Genomic DNA, 21,399 nt, shown 5'->3' with positions numbered 1-21,399 from the left:
AAACGCTTTAAAAGAATTGACCTTGCTTAATGGGATATCCAGATCTAAGGATATTCTGAAAAACAATAGAGATTCAGAGACAAGCCATTAAAAGCAGCTGCAGGAGGGTAACAGCTGAAACCACTAGCTGATTTATCAGAGAAAAAAAGGAAAAGGAAAAGCCTTTCTAGGGCCAGAGGGAAAAAATACCTCAAAGTTGTCCTCAGAGTACTGTTTCAAAGGCTCCCAAATTTAACTGAGTCAGATGCACAGCAATTGTGCACCAGGGCATTTTAAAAACAACAGAGCAATCAGCTGGTAATTAGTGGCCCTAAGAACTGAAGCAAGCAAGCCTTCAAACACACCGGGAAGAGCTGGCAATGAGTTCTCTAGAATAAAATCAAGATGTGCTTCAGTTACTCTTGTCACTAGCCCTGAAGTAGCCAAAAGGCATGAAGGCCAGACCTACTTTGCGGACCAGGAACTGAGGCCAGTAAAATTCCAGCTAGTGCTTGCACAGGGACAGAGAAGGTGGAGCTCCTCCAAGGAAGAACAAAAGTCTGTGATAAGAATGTGAAAGGGAACTACCAAAAGTTCAAAACCACCCCCCTGGACTTCCTAGCTACAGTCCTTTATCTACAGAGAAAGCTGCACATGGGAGTGGTTTGCAAGAAAATCTGTAAAATCAACTTTGCAAAGGCAAGCAGGGTGACAACGCTCTTGGTCAGAGTTGAACCTCTCTCAGAAGTCACATCGCAGGCTTCCTTCCCATTGTATGGATTTCCAGTTGGGATTTTGAAACAGCAAAATGAACATTCCTCAGTTCCCGTAGAAAATAAATCATATGCCAGTTCATAAAAAACTCTGAACGTTATTCTCTGGCCAGAGTGGAAGTAAATTATCAATCAATAACAGAAAGTCAGAAAATCACATATATGAGAAAATTAAGCCACACATTCATAAATGGCCATTGGGTAAAAGAGAGAAAATCACAAGAGTTGAAAAATACTTTGACATTAATAAAAATTAAATGAATCAAAATATGAGGTGTGATTAAAGGATAGCTTAGAGAAAAAAGTAACATTCCACCATGAGATTCTGGAAAAAAGCATAAACACCAAAGAAAGCAGAATCAGAGAAATAATTATAATTGGCATTCAGTGAAATAAAGAATAAAAGCACAGTGGAGAAAATAAAGAAAATAAACAAAATTAAATGTTACTTCTTCAGAAGAATCAACAAAATTCGCAAGTCTTTACTAGATTGACTAATGAAGAAAAAAGGAGACTCAAATTATATTTTATTACCAACAAATTTAAGAATATCACTTTACATCTTGTCAGGTGCCTTGAATAACACGAATGAGAAGCACTTATATTTGGAAAAGCACCTGGTTGTTGCCCTTTTTTCCCTGTATTAGGTAAACAAAATCAACTCCAAATAATAATTTCTCCCTAGCCAACTCTCCCTCCATCCTTCCCCCTCACCTACACACACACAGACACACAGACACACAGACACACAGACATACAGACACACACCCTCTCTTTTCTTTTTGGGAAACTCCCGCATCAATTTCCATTACAGATCTTTTACTTTTCTTTCTCACCTCCCAAGAAATAGGACAGATCAGAGACCAGCTATTTCTTCTTTTAATGTTGTTTGACATATTGTTCTTTCAAGGATCATTTTAATATTAAGCTAGCACACAGTCTTGAAAATGGAAACCAGAAGCTGAATAAATTAATTCCTGTTGTTTTTTTTTTTTTTGACTCAGAAAATAGCAAATAGGATCTGAGGGTTTAGGTCCTCCTTGCCTTGAAAACGGTCAACCCTGGTTTGATCCCTGATGGCATATGTGGTCCCTAAGACCCACCAGAAATGATCCATTAGCACAGAGTCAGGAGTAAGCTCTGAGTACTTCTATGTATGCCCTCCATGAGAAAAAAGAAAAAGGAAGGAAGGAAGGAAGGAAGGAAGGAAGGAAGGAAGGAAGGAAGGAAGGAAGGAAGGAAAGAAGGGAGGGAGGATGAGGGAAGTATAGGGAAACGGAAGAGAGAAGGAAGGAAGGGAGGGAGAAAAAAGGGAAAAAGACAGAAAGGGGGAGAAAAGAGAGAGGATGAAGAAGAAAGAGGAGGAGAAAAGGAGGAGGAGGAAGAGGTGGCGGAGAAGGAGAAGGAGAGTAAATAAATTTGGTTGCTTTAATTATTTTTGTTTGGGGGCCAAACCCAGCAGTGTTCCAGCCTTACGTCTGCCTCTGCATCAGGGATCACTTCTGGCAGGGCTCAGGAGTCCACTTGGGGTGTTGGGGCTCAGAATCTAGTCTACCATCTGCAACACAGCGCCTTACCCACGGTACTATGACTCTGACCCTGGTTGCTTCTTTATAAAAAAAAACGAAAGGGGAATGTATATGTCTGTCAGTCATTTGAGTTTATTTCAATTGTTTAAATTCACTGGAGTCATCTGAATTCATTTTTTTCATGTTTACTTTTCACTTTTCAGACACGGATGTTTGGAGACTATTAGAAGCATCAGAAGTTCAGTCCTGGAATGTTCTCTGGCCACTCCCCAACGGTCCTGTAGGGAGCAGAGGCTGGGTGCCTGTGGGCCGCTGTCCCCTGGCCTGAGCTCAGGGTCCACCAGTAGAGCACAGCAGTGTTGTGTGGCAGGCCTCTCCCTGGCGACAGGCTTCAGAGTTCTGTCGTTTGCAACATTTGGCAGACAGAAGGATGAGTTTTAGTTCATAAAATTATTGACATGTCACCATTTCTAAAAGCAATATTTTTCCACTTCTTTACTTGTGCATATAAAAATAGCAAGAGGGAGTCTCTCTGCTTCCTAGGCACACTGCCTGCTGCTGCTATGGTGTATGGTCAATAGACACATCGTGGCCTGCACAAGCCACTTTTTTAATAGACAACAGGGTGGTACTTACTCTCCTTGCCCCATTCTAGTACTCATGAACCTCCTTCACTTTTGTCTGCAAGGATGATTGGAATATTGCATTATTTCATTATTTCAGTCCTACTCAACACAACCCACATCTCGGAAACACAGTCTTTCCACCTGCATTATCTGTATTTCGAATAGGTTATTTACATCACAAAATTCTTCACAATAGGAGCCCTGTTTTGGAACTCATTTGCTTTACAATCAATAAAAACCACAACAGTCTTTATTAAATGCTTGTCTTGTGTCAATCACTTTACTTTTCAATTGTTTCCACTCAGTCACATCGAGCTGTACCTAACGCTAACTTTAGACTTGCCAATAAAACTTAAATAAAGATACTGGTCATCTTAGAAAGAAATGTCTCAATATACCCAAGCAGTGGAATCCACAGAATATTTTTCATTTCCTATATTATTCTTGACCTTCAAGGAACCACAATTATGTCAAATAATTAGGTTCATATATTTGATAAAACTATTTAACTAAGAAAATAATGTATAAGGTCTAATTTTCATGCACTAACTTCCAAATCATTTTCTATAATAGCAAATCATTCTGAAATTAATTGTATACAAATGTCAAAAATAATGCAATGTGATTTTCACTAGTTCTTCACATCGCATTTTGAAGCTGTATACTCTTATTGATCAAAACTCTTAATTTTAACATCAATGATAAAACTATTCTCCAAATGAATGAATTTGGTGCTGGAGACAAGAATGAAGAACTGCTATTATTGGTAATATATTTTCCCGACTCAATATCAATAAATTATATGTATTCACATTGATAATGCTGAAAACTAGTTTAATTTCTTCTACACATAAGCAATCACAGAATTGCAAAAATACGAATACTAGCAGTAGTGATGTAGATATATAGTACAGGGTTTTCTCTGTATGTACAGCCATTTCTAATATTTCATTAGAGCCTATGTACAGACAACTATTACAGAAGTCCATCAGAGCTGGATGTGATGATGACAATGCAGGCTTTGAGAAAAATGAAGTTGCACTCAAAGTTTCCATTGCTCACTGAAGAGCACTGTAGGATCATTGTCTTCTTCCTTTAAGCAAAAAGAATGAGTGAATTATGTTACTGACATGACACAGTCCTCTATAGTAGGCTGTAACAAAACCAGACACAATAAAAATTAAGTATTTTATAATAAAATGTGGAAATTTAAAAAATATTCTACGCTGTCATCTCTGCAATTGTTCCACCAAGTCTGACATACTTTTTATTTCTATGGTCTAATCTGTTAATCCAAAAATTGATAAATACAAGTAATTTCCACCAAAATAAGCAAGTTTATGAACTGTTTTCTAAGCAAAAATATCATGGATAATAATAAATAAAAATTAATGTAAGCATTGTCATTCATTTCAGTGACGTCATTAAATTTCCATGTGCAAGCATTGTGGACTGAAGGAAACTGCTTAAAAACAAAAAGCAGTCATTCCAGTACCCAAATAACTTTTAAAGTCTAGTACTTTACAGGATAAGGTGTTTTCCTTGCACATGGCTGACTCCGGTTTGGTCCCTGGCATTAAATATGGTTGCTTGAGCACACACACACACAACGTTATACCAGAGAATTCCACAGAGCCAAGAATAAAGCCCTGAGCACTGTCTAGTATGCTCTAAATATAGATTCACATATATATATACATATATCTGTATGCATATACAGATATATGAATAACTCATGAAATTATACTACTTTTGAAACGGATGAACAGACTCCCCATTTTGGAAACAGTATAAGCGAAGATTTTAATTCAGTGTATCTACTTGTGTCACTAGAATAGGAGAGGTTACTGACACTTCTGACAGGTGATGAATGTAAATTTGTATAGTATTTTGGGTTACAGATATGATTAAAATTTAAATGCATATAACTTTTAACCCAAAATTAAACCTCTGAACACAAAAATCATCCAACAATACCTTTTATGTGTAAGTATATATACACTGTAGCTAAAAAAAGGAAAAGAAGCTGGAAACAAAACAACAACCTTCATGAATTATGATACAATGTAATACTTAAAAATTATCTTTGCATGGCTTTTACTCACGACTGTGTGTACATATATACATACACATTTCCATGAATTTGTGCATAAATACATAGTTGTAAGTTTTGGAATAGTTTAGTAGAAATCTTTATAATGTTGAAGGATGCATTTCCAAACTACATTTCAAACAAGACAATCCTATCAAATCTTGTTTGTTTGGGGGGACCAGACCCAGCAGTGCTGAAGGCTTACTCCAGACTCTGTGCTCAGGGAATCTATAAATATTTGGGGCACCATATGTGGGGCACAGGTCAAAGAAGTGTCAGCTATATGCAAGGCAAGCACCTAAATTCCTAAACTATCACTCTGGCCCCAAATCTTTTAATAATATGCTTTGCTCGAGCGGGCCCAGTAACATCTCCATTGGAGACTTTGTTGTTACTGTGTTTGGCATATCGAATACTCTCGGTAGCTTGCCGGGCTCTCCGAGAGGGGCGGAGGAATCGAACTCGGGTCGGCCATGTTGGCCGCTTGTAAGGCGAATGCCCTACCGCTGTGCTATCGCTCCAGTCCCAATAATATGCTTAAAAAACATTATTTCAAAATGAGATCATTGTTTATGCATATATTTTATCTACATGTATTTACGAAGCCATAAATTATAAATCAGTGGTTGACAAGAAAATGACTGATAATATTGTCACTGTTACTGTCCTCCTATTGTTCATCTATTTTCTCAAGCGGGCACCAGTAACATGTCCATTGTGAGACTTCTTGTTACTGTTTTTGGCAGATCGAATACATCAGGGGTAGCTTGCCAGGCTTTGCCCTGCAGTAGTGTAGCAGGTAGAGCGTTTGCTTTGCACGCAGCCCATCTGGGTTTGATTCCTCCGCCCCTCTCGGAGAGCCTGGCAAGCTACCAAGATCCACCCGCATGACTAATAATATAAATGGTAAAAATGGAACCAGAGGGTACAAGGGGTAGGGTATATGTCTTGATTATGCCTGACCCCAATTTGCTGCCAGCACCACACGATCCTTAGATAACTGACAGGTTACTGTCACTGTCCTCCCGTTGTTCATCAATTTGCTCAAGTGGGCCCAATAATGTCTCCACTGTGAGACTTGCAGCCTGAAATTCCATGAGCATTCTCAGATATGGTCCTGGAAGTCCTTAAGCACTGCCAAGGTGACTGAGGTAATTCCCAACACCACAGGGTCAGAACAACAATGCATCTTGGGCCACTGTATTGAGCTTCTTGTCCTGTTAGACCAGAATCCCTGGGAGGAGCCCCTGGCCCTCCTGAGCATGTTTGGGAGATCCCCTCCCCCCAGTTGTAAAACTATAACATTTCAGATTTAGTGAACAATAAGGTGAGCTATAAAATTTCCACAAGTTCCCAGTTTCCTAAAATGTGTATCCTATAAATCTAGAATCAGAAAATATATCCACATTTTTAGAAAAAAAATTAGTAAAATATGGTTCTTAGGACAGAGAGATAGTACAATAAGTAGGGTGCTTGCCTTACATGTAGCCAACCTGTGTCCAATCCCTTGCGCCCTATATGAACCCTAAGTATCACCAAGAGTGGCCACAAAAAACTAACAGAAAAGTAAAATATGATCCTTTCATACAAAACCATCTCCGTCTCTAATGTTAATTTTCATTGTAAATATCTAAAAGAAATATGTCATATCCAGAGTAGTACAAATTTAGGTGCATAGTTATTACCTGATTTAATAAACACCATAAAGAATCATGTACAGAACATAGAAGCAAAAGCTGGTCTAGATGCCCGAGGTATTATTTAAAAAGACATATTCAACCTTTCCAAAAGTATCAGATCCAAAATATCAACTAAACAGAGATGGTTAAGCAAATACACTCTTAAAAAATATATTAAATCTGAGGCTATTTAAACTTTAAGGGCTTTTAAAATTAAACATGCACCAATAATGCAAAGACATAGGGACTTGTCCATTTGCTCGCTGGGGATTTGTTCGCTTTTGAAGCCACAAGGACTTGAGTTAAAGTGTCCTCGATGCGTGTCGAATGAATCTTGATTTACCTGAGGATCTCCTCTGGTGGGAAATTCAGGTACTCTGCTAAAATCTCCCTCCTCGAGGAAACTAATGCCTTATGCTTACTGAACTTTTTCTACATATGTTTTTCAAAGAAACTGTCACTTCCCAATATCAAGGCTCACTAAAGATGATTTTTCTATCAATTCCCCCTAGAGATGGACAATTGTTCTTATTTAGTCATTTAGAACATTTGCACAACTACTCTTATTTAGGTATCAGATCTCCTGGGAGGAAAATATTTCAATTAATCACAATCTGGGATACAGATTGGAGTCAGGAAGATACTAGTTTAAATCTGTCATCAACTCAGTGTAAGATTTTAAACAATCTAATTACTCTTTCAGAGTCTAGGATAGTAACACCTACTTCATAGGGTCTGTGTGAAAATGTAATGTGACAGCACATATAATGTGACAATAGTGTCCCCAAAAGCACATAACTGAAAAACTAGTAATACTTTTGGCTGATTTTACACATATATCACTAGCTGAAATTAAACTATATTGGAACCAAATATTTTCCATAGCATGTTTGAAATTTAATTTTCAGCATTTTAGAGTGAATTTTTATGGAATAAATATATACTCTATCTCCATCTGTATTACTTACAAAGTCCAGCAAAATATTTGACACAGTGCAAACACTCCAAGAAAAGTCATGTTAAATGTGTAGTGTATATACTAGAAAGTACAGAAAATAGTGGTAGCTCTATTTTCATTTTTCTTCTTTGTATCAAAATTTACACAGCTATGGTTTAAAGGGTTATACAATGCAAAGGTTCTGAATCTCCCATATGCCCTGAGTTCCATCTCATCAAGATTTTTTGTTGATTATTTTATTAACATCATAGATCTATACCATGACCTTACAGAGTTTTTTAGTACAATTATTTGATTACTGCCTTTAAATTTCTAGTGTTATGTTACTTTTCTGTTAGGGCATTTGCTTTGCACATGGCCAGCCCAGGATTGATTCATCCATCCCTCTCGGAGAGCCCAGCAAGCTACTGAGAGTATCCTGCCAGTATGGCAGAGCCTGGCAAGCTCCCCGGGGCGTATTCAATATGCCAAAAACAGTAACATTAAGTCTCACAATGGATATGTTACTGGTGCCCTTTCGAACAAAATTGAACAACAGGAGAACAGTGCTACAGTGCTACAGTTACTTTTCTTTATGGAGAATGAAAATTTGATTCTCTTTTCTCCTATCCCTTCTACCTCCCCCCCCACCACCACGCACACATGCATCCTTCCCTTCACCCCACCTTCCCAAGATGGTTATTTCACCAGATCAATATTCAGTTTCTATGACGGTGATGATGCAAATATTGTTCAAATCGGAAATGATCTATCTGCATTAATGTATCATTGATTTTTCGTTTAAGCAATAATGTTTTTTCTGGAGTGAATAGTTTTATCTCCAAAATTTTCTACTAATTTCTACCCACCAAATGCATAACTATCATTTCAGTAAATTAAAATATGTCGTGATTTCTTTCAAATTTTTCCCCACCACAAGGATTTTTTTTTATCAATTTTCTCAGCATCTCATATCTGGACTGTCCCTCTGACCCCAATTCACCAGTTTTCTGAGATTCTCCTTTGACTTTCTCTTTTGTTAGAGCTTATTTTCTGAATTCCATGTTTGCTTTCTTTGCTTTGTTTTTCTTCCATTTTGCTGAAGCACATCTTCCAGTATTATCTGAGAAGCAAATTTTCCATCCCTAAGTGACTACCGAAAGTTTGAAGTTGGTAAGGAGTTCCGGTAGGTTGTCATTTACTCTCGGTATTCTGAAGGTCAGACTTCATTGACTCGGAGATGTCAGGATTGGTGCTGAGAACCTTCAGTTTCATTTCAGCTTCTTTGATTGTGTCTGTTTGTTTGTTCTTTCTTTCTTGCCCCCTGTTATTTCTACCTTAATTATCAGAGATTTTAGAATAATATTCTCATGATTTGGGTGTGTTTTCTCCTACTGGACTGGAAATTCAGTGGTTCCTTTCAAAATTTCTGCTAATATCCATGAATTCTAAAAAAAACACTTTGAACAATTTTGTTACTGGTTTTCTTTTCTCTCTGTCTCTCTTCCTCTCTCTCTCCCCATCTCTCTTTCACACACATATATACACATTCCCTTTCATATTTTTCTATTATTTGGATAATAGACCATCACAGGTGGTTCTCCAATTTTCTTATTTTATTTTTCTCCCGATTTTGCTCTACTTTCCAAGAAATTTCTTCAATTCTGTTTTCTGTCACTGCTATAAAATTTTTCATTTCTGCTATCATGTTTTTCAATTTCCGAAAGCTCTTGTTTTTTAATATTTCTGGAGAAATTGAATACTGAATAAGAACAGCATCCCATTTCTATTTCATGGATTGCAATTTCTTTCTTTACCTCTCTCAAAATACAATTACTTTTTTGAAGTTTTCCTCTTCATAAATATTTATTTCTCACACTTTCTCTTCCTGTTTCTTTTGGGCTTGTCCCTGTTACAGGCTTTCTTCAAATCTCCTTTGCTTCTTAAACTAAAACTGGGAACAACCACTGCAAGAAAACAGGAATACAGGCTCTGCACGTATGGGGTGAAGTCACCCATCACAGCCTCACTCTAAAAAACAAGTTCCAGGATTTTTCAGAATCCCAGAAAGATTCTTCCAGTCCTATCGAGAATAGATGCCTTTCTGCCTTTATATTGGATGCTGAGTGGAAGAGAATGTAAGTAGGATGTAGAAATCATGTTATCAATAATCTTATTTTCAGCCAAATTAATTTAGTTTTAATGATGCCTTCTTCTAATAGATTCTCTCTTCATCATCTTCTAAGGCCAAGTATTTCTAGGCAACCATCAAAGATGGGCAGAGAATCTGGAGATGTAAGTGCTGCTCAACAGTTTTTAGCCAGTACAGATTATTTTGGTCTCTTTTCACTCCGATTTAGAGATCTCTACTGCTACTTATTCCTGGGTATTTGGGAGATTTTGTCACATAAAGAGGCTTTGCCTAAATCTGTTAAATCTGTTACCACACTACTATCTACTTTGATTTTTCAAAAGAATATTGCTAATGTATTCTATTTTGCTTTTTTCTATCTTTATAGGTATATACAATTTAAAACTTCCGTTCCTGAGCTAAAGGGATAGTACAAGGTGAAGGCATGTGTCTTGCATGTGGCTGGCCCTTATTCAATATGGTCACTTGAATACTGCCATATGTAGCCCTTGAGGTTTCTTCAGTTCACAGGGGTAAAACAGGTAATCTCCAGCATTGAAGGGTCTGAGCAGTAAGAGACAGACACTTTGGCCCTCACATTGAACTGCTGCCCAAATTTCTTGGAGTGGCCCTCAGGGCCCTGTATGCCACTTGTACAATCGGGACACCATACTCACCCCCAAACCCTTTCTTAGTATTGTAAAGCAATTTGTGGTGATAGTAAAATTGTATATGTTCAGGGACCAGAAAAAATAGCACAGTGAGTAGGGTGCCTAATTTGTACATGGCTGACCAGGGTTAGATCCCCAGCACTCTATATGGTCCCCTGAGCACCACCAGAAGTAACCCCTGAGCACAGAGCCAGGAGTAATCCAGCTGTGACTCAATGCACAGGAGAATTGACAGGTATGACTCAATGCCTCCCCCAGTTGTCTACATTCAATGGATTATCATCATTTGATTCAAAAGTTCCTTTTTAAATATTTGAGTTTTTCTAAAATTTTTACAATACCTATGTTACTTAGCAACCAGCATAAGTTAAAATAAAAAACTAGAGAAACGACATCTTTAAAAAAATAATTACTGATTTCTGATAAAAGAATTTAGTGAACTCTAAAATGCAAATCATATCAGACTACTTTTCCTTTAGGAACTTCTTCCAAATATCATCCATCATCTACCCATATGTCCTAAGAAAGCCTAAGTACAAAAAAAGATAACCCACTATCCAAAGATCACTTAAATCTTAAAGTACAGCCATATCCTAAGAAGTCTTCTAAATTGTCAGATATTTCAGTACAATTATAATGCATGCTATCTTTTATGCATTTCTGATCTTTATTTACCCTTCTATGAATAGATCCTAGAGAATGAGTAGCACTATAGCACTGTAGCTAGCACTGTCTTCCCGCTGTTCATCGATTTGCTTGAGCGGGCACCAGTAACATCTCCATTGTGAGACTTGTTACTGTTTTTTGACATATCAAATATGCCATGGGGAGCTTGCCAGGCTCTGCCATGTGGACAGGATACTCTCCGTAGCTTGCTGAGCTCTCCAAGAGAGACGGAAGAATCGAACCCGGGCCGGCCATGTGCAAGGCAAACGCTCTACCCGCTGTGCTATTGCTCCAGTTCAGAGAATGAGTACAAATTAAAATATCTTAGGAAGACTTCCGGAAAAACTACCAAAAATTTAAAAAGCACATATAGCTATATGTTCTATCTCAGAGGCCACTGCAGGTCACAGGGCTGGCCCATGTTCTAGTGAGTCTAGCTCAGCAAACAGCGCAGAGTCTCCTGCCCCTGCCCCTGGCTGTCCTCGCCGGGGCCCCTTGGAGGGAGCAAACGGCTTTGAATTCACTTCTTGGAATCATAAGGCTTAGTTAACCCCTCCAGGTGTCGCCTGGTGCTCACTGAGCACTCCCAGGGTGGTCCTGGTGCACACAAACACTATGGGTCCTGCGATGCACTGCATCACCAACTCCTAGCACTAGCATGAGACTAGCTTGGCAATTATCACTGGTATTGCCCCCCAAGCTTCAATACAAGTTGAGGATCCCAAAAGGAAAAAAAAAAACCTCCAGGAAAGTCATATGCTTAAGAATTTTCATGTTATTCTACATCAAAATATCATAAAGCATTAAATTTATGTTTTAAAGTCATTCAGAAGTAAAGCTATAATAATCTGACACTTTCTCAATCTCAATTAGCACTAAACTAATTAACAAAACTATTTTGTACACTACAGTGAGTCACATTTTTCTTCCTTCTTTCTTAATTCCCATGTGTTGTAAGGGTGATTGAGTATCTAATTACTCCTTAATTGAATGCTCATATTATACATTTTTCACTAGTTGAAGCATAATGCTTTTAGTTTAGAAATCAAAGTCAATAAAATTAAGTTAAATAAGAATTTGGGCCACTATTATAATGAGAAAAGGTTTTTATTGTGTCTAATTATAAGTAAATTTGGATTTTAGCATTATTTTTTATGAAAAAAATAATCCATTTTTAATGCTAACACCCATGTTTTTGTATAAAAATATTTCATAAATTACAAATTTAAATGATAGATAATACTGTTATTTTTATTTACAATTTTTTATTTCTCTTGGCTTGAACCCACTAAATGACTAAACATAATCATTCTTTTCAAAAAAATACAATTAGAAAACTGTTGGTTGTATTCACATTAAAATCAAAATGAACAATTATATTTGAGAAAAATATAATTGTTGTTTCTCCACAACATCAATGTTGTAGAAATTCTTACATATTAGAAACAGTAGAGGAACATGAATATTGAAATAATTTGAATATTACCAATTACATTAATAACATATATATTTAGTGATAAATTATAGAAGAATTGCTTTAAATTTGAATTATAGAAGAATTGCTTGAAAATGTCATTCTAACCAGTTAGTTAAGCAGTTAATACTTTATGAACATAATATTTCCTGAGGCTTTTTTCTTTTTTAATTATAGGTGTGAAAATACTCTACAGTAGATGCTTAAGGACTACAAGTGTTTACTTGCTTGTTTCTAGATGTGGTGAATAACCATTTGGGATAAAATTCTCTTTAGGCAAATGACTAAATAATTTTTTGAAAATCAATTCAATTCTGTTTATAAGGAGTTTCTGAAAATAATTTCTACAGATAACCCCCCACAACTTTTATGAATATCTAACCACTAAACATACAAAAACTCAGAGTCTTTTAAAGGGGGTTTTAAAAAGCATCGTAAATGCTTTACATTTACAAACAGCCACATACAAAATTGATGTGTTTTTAATATTTTAACAATTAATTTATTTTGAAAGCATGTTATCTACTCACAAACATTTTGATCAAATATCACTGTTATTGACAAATATTTCAGATCCTGTCCAAAATATTGCCCACTCTCTATACTACCTTATCTTTTTTATCCAAAAAATGTTTCAACAAGAATATTTGTTTATTTAAAACTGAAGCAGTCAAAAGCAGCATCAAACCCATCTGTCTTATGACAAAAATATTTTTGGGACCAGTACAGTTAAATGAATACTTTTGTGTATGGCATCTGATTTAAAATATTGAAGAGTTTCTTATCTTTGTGAGGATCCTTTTAGCTTCACTTTCTTACAAAATTTCTACTCTAAGTTCCCCTTTTCCCTACTTCAGGAGATGATTTCCATTAATACAAAGGTCTAGGGTAAATTAATATACACTGTCATGTGAGTCCTTTCTTCTTCAACCACATGCCATTTCATTTCCATGCTAAGATGTCAGATTTTCTAGGTCTTGCTAAAATTAGCGATTTTAATTAGAACCTAATACATAATAAAATTAAGATATTTTTTAAAAGATGAATCATGGGGCTTCAGTCATTGTATCATTTTCTGTATTTCTATAACAGCTAACTCCTAGTACTTATCTAGGTGGATCTATATAGATCAATTTTCCAAAGTCCATTTCAAAAGATTTTGTACCTTCACATGTAGGACATTGACATTTAAAATCTGATTCCAATAAAACTCAATTCATTATGGACAGCCATAATGAACTACAAATCACCAACAACAACCTTCAATGTCTGATGCTGCTAATTAGTTATGTCACTCTTTCCTACAGTGCAACTCAGTCGAGGTCCAAATCCTTCTCAACCTTTGATACAGCCTGAAGATAGACCATACAGATCAAAACTGACAGGCACACTTCAATGCTTTTCATCCATTTTTAATGCTAACACCCATGTTTTTTACTTAATAAGTGTTCAATAATCCTGTGTGATACAAACAGAGGGGCGTTCCTGTAGCAGTACATGCAGTGATGATGCTATATTGGGGGGGAGGGGGGGTTATGATGGAAAAAGAGACACACAGATGGAGCTGGAGGTTTCAGAAAGCAAATCTGCAGAGCTGTGTGATATAGTAGAAATGTGAAGTGAGGTGAAGAAAAGAGGTGTTAAGCATGACTCAAGTTTCTAAGAAAATTGAGAAAGCCAGGTTTTGTAAAGATAAGTCATCAATTCAATATTGTATGTATACCAAGTTTGAGATGCCCTTAATACAATTCCAAGAAAAGCCACACAGACATTGGAAACTCAATTCTTAAACCTGAAAAACCTATTTGAGGAATGAAAATGAGCAGGTAAACTGTAGTAGTGATAAAAGACACTGCAATGCAGATGTGTCTTATGGCAGGGCCATAAAGGGGCCCCGCAGTCAGTAGGCACCTGAAAGAAGCTTCTGGATTTGGGACTTTCATAGTTCTATCTCAACAATTGTTTTCTGGAATCTTTATTCTAGAGCATATGTTCCCAAACTTATTTGGCCTACTGGTCCCTTTTCAGGGAAAAAAAATCATTTGGGGTCACATGGAAACCTACCTTCTATAACCCAAAGGGGTTTCCAAGTGTATCTGTAGCTACTATAGCTTTGGGGGTGTTTAATGCCCTGGGCGAATGAGGGGTGATGGTATCACCAACTCTGAAAAACTGAATGAGATCAAGAAAAAGAAAAATTACAGATACAAAAATAGACAAGGGAGAAATTAAAATGACTAGTTATTAATAAGGCCTTCTACGTCTCAAAACTAAAGATATAAAGCAAATAGACTGATTTATGTACTAAAAATGAGTCTCCTGGAGTAAACCAGAGTATAACATATTTAGATGAAATAATCTAGTCTCTCTGATTTTTTTTATAAAAAGTATTTCAGCTTAAAAATCATGAAATTACTTTACTCAGGGTATCAGAATATATTTATATTCAACATACAAGTTTACCAACAGTTGTAAGACATTCTTTTTTCTAAACAAATACAATATTGTTTTATTTCCTAAAGGAGAGATAAAAATCATTCAATAATTTTTATGCACAATAAATTAATACTTGTGAAACATAAAAAGGAAAGCAGGACATTTTAAAAATAGGGATTATTTTCTTCATTCAGTAACCCTGAAGAAATACCTCTTCTGTGTTGATATTTTTCATTCTTAGGTTAATAACCATTTTTATATCACATAATCAAAATATGATAGATAGGTTGAGCATCCTAAAATCATTTTGAAATCCTTTAGGAAATCCATTCTATTTTCAGGAAATTCTACATGATACAGTAAATAGAAAACAGCTATATCCATTGAGCTTTCAATTCTCACTCTAATGCTGTGCATCATGTTAAATTATTAGAGTGAGGAGAGTCCAAGTTCTATTGACTGAAAATATGACTTTGAGCTTTGCATTTATACTAGAAGGATAATAGCTTTTACCTACTTGGTCATTCAGACTTGGCATTTTCCTTTTTCACATACAGCACTCTCCTTTTCTTTAATACCTTATTCTTTTCTAACCTATAACTCTTTTTAGTTCATAAAAGAAGGCTGATAAGAAATTGGAGCTGGCTATTACTTTACTGAAGTTAAGAAGACATTATTAATTGCAATATGAAGAAGTTGCAAAGTTAAGAAGACATAGTAATTGCAAAGTATATATGGGGAAGAATTTTTAAGTCAAAAATGACATCAAAGACCCAGAAATAAAAATAATGGCAGGTTTAACAAAAGGATTATTTAGAGATGCTTGCAAAATAACCCCATTTTCCCCCTTTTTCTAATTTATTTGATACATACCGATACTTCTTAAAAATTTTAAAAAGTAAAACTATTTATGACTGGATTTTATCAAAAAATAATTGCAATAAATTATAGCTACTGTTAGCATGTACACAATTCAATGATTTTGATTCACTGGGGAAATAGATATATGAACAGTGAGAATAGCCTTTATGAATGAGTCAAAACTTAATGAAACAAATAGACAAAAAATCATTTCTTAGAAGAAAAGCACCAGTAAAATTATACCAAGGGCAATAGATAAACTGAACCGAAAGTTTAGACTTAGTTTCTGTTTCTTCTTATTAAGACTTGTTTCTCTTACTTGATAAAGGAAATTTATTAAGGGATTAGTTGATGTCAATTGGTGCTGAAGTCTGAACTAGCACTGCTGAACTAAAGATTTTTCAACACCTGGCTGAGTAATATGCTAATTTTTAAAACAAGTACCAAACCACCAAGTACTTCTCAAATGGTAATATTAAAAGTCACAGATTATTCATTGGTGCAATAAGTCTTAGTTATCAAAGCCCTCCAGATGTCTAGACATGTCATGAAAAATAAATGTCATTTTAAGTCCAAAATTAAAGTTATTTTAGTAAAACATAGCTAAAATGAATCTGAATTATTTTAAACAATTTTAAAGAACGACCAGAAAAAAATTTCCCCTTTTCAGTTCCAAGAGCTTAAATGAAACATTCATGCATTAAATTCAAAGTCTGACTGTCAAATCATTTCACTTTAATAAAAATTTGAATTACCTGCCTTAGGGCATTATTAAATATCAAATAAAAAGCTCACATCCATAAGTCTGATTTCCCAATATAATTTTATGTAGAACTATGACTAGATTTGTATTACATATTTCAAGATAAAAGGATCAAAATGTATTCATAAAAGAATAAAGTCAGAGGGGTGGAATTGAAAGAATGTGTGCACCATTCTTAGGAATTTGGAGGGAAATGACCTCCTTTTAATAATCTCACAAGATAAGGACACAAATCCACACTACTTTTAAGGATGCCTAAATAAATTAAAGTCTTTGGAAACTTACATGTGATCCTATCATCGAATAAATATGAATATCTTAACCATAAACAACTTTTCAGCTTGGTCAGGATGTGTCAGAGAAGAAAATAACAGTGATAGATGACTATTTAGACATTTAGAGAGGCAACATTAGTCTACCCAGAGATCTCTATCAAAAAGTCAAAGCAATTATCTTACTTCACAAAAACTGCCCTTTACAGGTATTGAAATACAAGTACAGGTATTGAAATACTAGAACCTCACAATCACAGTCCTGTTGTTCATTGATTTGCTCAAGTGGGCCCAGTAACATCTCCATTGTGAGACTTGTTGTTACTGTGTTTGGCATATCGAATATGTCACGGGTAGCTTGCCAGGCTTTGCTGTGCGGGTGAGATACTCTTGGTAGCTTGCAGGGCTCTCCTAGAGGGGTGGAAGAATCGAACTTGGGTCGGCCATGTTGGCTGCATGCAAGGCAAATGCCCTCCCTACCCGCTAATCTAAACTGGAAAAATTCATAAATTCACGTTCACCCCAAGATGGACAACGCCTGTAAGCTCACTTGTCATCCTTCATTCTGTTCCATTCTTCCATCTTCCCTGCTGCTCTCACCCCTCATAGTTACTATCCCATTCTTCCATAATTTGCAAGTCACATTAACATTAAGTCCATAAACCTCTTTTTTCCTTCCCAGCACAATGTGTCAATTCTCTTAAAGAAAGTCAATCCCACATCTGCAGGACTTCACATGCCCTTTAATTTTCAACAATCTCACTGCTATAACCTCTGCTATCTACTGACTCATTTTCCTGCATACAGAGAACTTCTTCTGTTTACCAAAAACAAAAACAAAACAAACAAACAACAACAACAAAAATGGTCTGCCTCAAACATTTCCCTGTCTGTTGTAGCCATTCTTCCCTTCCAGGCTCACTTATCAAGAATCTCCATCACAGATATTTTGGCAACTCCCTTTGCATTCAGCTTTAGCCTCCTGCAACAAGCATCTCTCATCTTCAGGCCACTCTATTTGCCAGTGTGAGCCATATACTGTTTTTGAAAAGGGTTTCTGCCACTCAGAGCTGGGTTCAGTTTCCAGTTCTGTGGTTCAGTGCCTCAGTGCCTATATTAGTTTGCATGGTCTACCTTCTCTCTTCTCAGGTAACTGCTCTGTAACACTTCACACATAAGGTTTCAGGAAGACTTCATAAGAGACATCCTACATGTCATTAGAACATTGTACACTGTAGGATAACACTCTTTTGTCCTTTCTCAGGTAGCTTAGGTTTGTCAGGTCACACCCATCTAAGAACACTCAACTTGTATTATAAGCAATGGCCTTTCTGTGTGGACACAGGAAGACAGTTAATATTATGCTTTGTAACTTGGGAGTTGATTGACTCCGAATAATATTTACTCCTGGGCATCTGATTTCTTGACTCAGTTGCCCTTAGTTCCTAGCACCCCAAAAGCAGGGTCCCGACGAGGGACTGAATGGACCCAGGGCAAGCAGTGAGCTACCCTGGCATCGAAATGGGCCAGGCCAAAGAGCCACGATATTCAACTATAAGTTGAGGGCATGATCATGGACAAATGCTGTCATGATCCAAAAGTAAGTAACGACGAGACTAGAACCCTGCTGGAGCTAGGAAGATTAACCTGGCCTGAGGACTGCGAAATGTATAGTGAGATGTTCTCAGGAAGAACCAAACTAAATTTATATCTCTTACTGTGCTCATACAGAATGACATTGCTAGAAATATTAGAAGTAAATTTATTACAACTATTTAAGTAGATTACTAACTGAAGGAAGAACACACCCTTGTTGGGATCCCACCCTTGGGTGGATCTCCTAGTAATCTGAAGTAATCTCTGTAGATGAGATTTTATCCTTGAGTTAATCTCCTGGAGGAGTGGTCTTACCTCTCTTTGTTGATTCGTCAGTATTCAACCCACCTTTATGTCACCGCCTTATGTGACTGCTATATAAACTAAAAACGTAAGATCGGAAAAGGGGTCAGAAGTGAGAGAGCTCGGGCTCCAGAGATCCAGAGTCAGAGCCAGAAGGAGAGAGCTTCCAAGACTGGGGCCCAGGAGAGAAGGAGGCAGAGAAAGACAGGAATGAAGAGGATTGGAATAAACTACTATTAATATAGACCGGCCTGGCCCCCGTTTTTTCTTCCGTCTGCCCTTGGCCAACAGCCATTTCGATCCAGGCCACACACAGTGGCTCAAGAGCACCGAATGCAGGCGTTGAAACAGTGCCGTCCAGTGAGCCCGTGAACATACAACCTTCGGCGTGATAAGATTTTACAGTACACAATAGATTATGAATATCTTTTTTAATCATGGTATTAGACAGCTCTTCTATGCCAAATATTCCAGCATTTATTCAGAACTCTTTTCTGATCTTCACTTGAAACTCCATCTACTTTTATGATGGATCTGTTTTGACTGACAGGCAGTTTTCATGAAACATGCTCCAATTTGCCAGAGCCTCCTCCAGGTTTCTTGCTGTCACTCAATAGTCCTCTTACCTACACAATATTTGAAATCCCTAATCTCACATGCTATCTTTTAGTTTCATCTCATTCCACGTTTATCCAGTTATTCACTGAATGACTCTTCAATGTCCATTTCACATGCATTAACTTAGATCTCCACTGGCCCTAACCTAGAGCCTGAGGATCTGTATCTCTCACTTTGGCTACTCAACACACTTCCAAAATATCTTTCCGCTCCTGCCTGGCCACTATAACCCAATCCATTCATTCTTCACTTTGATCTCCAGGCTCATGGGAAACATACAACAAATTCAAAGTGCATTGATAATAACAAATGCATTAACATGGCTGACAAGGTAAGAGATGTGCCCTACCTAAACTTCCCTTTGATAGCTCAAGCCTCATGGGGCCTTCTCTCAGGTACCTGAACTCATCAGATTCTTACCTTCTCAGTAGGAAACAGATGCTCAGGGCCTTTGTAAAACGTATTCTTTCAAGCTGAAATCTTCTCCATTACATTTCTTTGTTCATCTTATTCATGGGATTTATCAAAATTTATAACTGCATATTTTTGTTTTTCTACTACAGACTCTCCATTTAAGACTCTGTTTTGCAAGGGAAAAGATTTTCTAACAAACGTTCTGCTAACTTCTCTAAACCCAGAATCAATCACATAGCAGAGACTCAATAATGACTTCTGACTTAATGTTATATTAGTTCTTTAGTTGATCTACTATAGTTATCATATTCAACATTATTGAATTGTCTCCATTCATAAATTTACTGAAAGTTTCTTTTCATTCCTATGAAGGTGACCTTGCTAGGGTCTCATTTTCTCCCAGTTTTAAAAACAGGAAATAATAATTGCACTGTAGCTAGCTAATATGCAAATCTGTAATCTGAAAACTTATAATTTGCCTAAAGATCTTCAAGTCACAAAGTATTATGTTTCATAATTTTCATAACTGAAATAAAATAAACATATTTCAGCCCTTAATAACCTTAAGGTTTATGAAAAAGATATATATATGTATATATACATATATATATACACACACACACACAAGGAGTTAAGTGGAAGAAAGAATGTGAAATAAGAATTACAATTAAACAACCCAAATATTCAACAACAGATAGTATTTAAAACAAAACAAGGACACACAAACGAATCTCAGACCCAAGCAACTTGCTGCAGAGATGGCCCTGGACTTTGCAAAAGGCCATTTCCACTGGGCTACTCGAGAACAGGGCAGGTGTCGTCCTTCCACCTCCCCTCTAGGAGCCCTGGTGGCCGCCATTTTCTAGAAGTCAGCAACAAGTTCCAGGTATGTGAGGTGGTGGCAGCAGATGCCAAGCCTCACAGAACAGGGGAGGAGTAGGTCCTTCTCCTTCCCTCTGCCCCAACAGGAGTTTGAGATGTCTACTTAAGCTCTGAGACAGCCATGATCCAGAGACACAAACGAATCTTGGACCTGAGCAACTTGCTGTGACGATCTCTTCAGATCCTAATTATTAAAATTTTAGAATTCCTAGAGTGCATGGCCACTCTCCTGGCCGCATGACATTATATTGTATCTAATATAATACAAAATACATTGTCTAGCATTGCCTTTTCGGCAGGTATGAGTCGTGGTGGGACTGGTGTTGAAATACCTAAGGTAACTAAAACAGAGAAATAGAGTATTGTACAAAATGTCTACCACACAGGTGGGGGGAGGTGTAGAATGGAGGGGATACTGAGGATTTTGGTGGTGGAAAACGTGCACTGGTGAAGGGATGGGTGTTTGATACTGTATGATCGAAGCTCAAACATGAAAGTTTTGTTACTGTACCTCACAGTGAATCAATAAAATAATAAATAAATAAAACAAAACAATGTAAATATAATCAAAAGAATATTATGCAGTTATGAAAATAATAAATTCTTCCAGTTTTCTTTGACTAGTATGAACCAGAAATAAGTCAGAGGGAAAAGAACAAATCATTTATAGTATACAGAAAACAAAACAAGGGAGAAG

The 21,399-nt window shown here is 36.7% G+C and overlaps 1 protein-coding gene across 1 annotated transcript in view; it reads right to left on the bottom strand.

The window, feature by feature from the left end:
- Positions 1-2,392: 2,392 nt before the first annotated feature.
- Positions 2,393-21,399, bottom strand: part of CA8 (carbonic anhydrase 8) — a 121,168-nt gene continuing 102,161 nt past the window's right edge. Inside the window, exon 9 of the mRNA XM_056109951.1 lies at positions 2,393-4,000. The gene's annotated coding sequence lies outside the window, so the exon portion shown is untranslated. The remainder of the gene's footprint in view (positions 4,001-21,399) is intronic.

Source organism: Sorex fumeus, unplaced genomic scaffold (assembly GCF_029834395.1).
Source record: "Sorex fumeus unplaced genomic scaffold, SorFum_2.1 ptg000002l, whole genome shotgun sequence".
Taxonomy (NCBI): domain Eukaryota; kingdom Metazoa; phylum Chordata; class Mammalia; order Eulipotyphla; family Soricidae; genus Sorex; species Sorex fumeus.
This window is presented reverse-complemented; position numbering and strand designations above follow the sequence as displayed.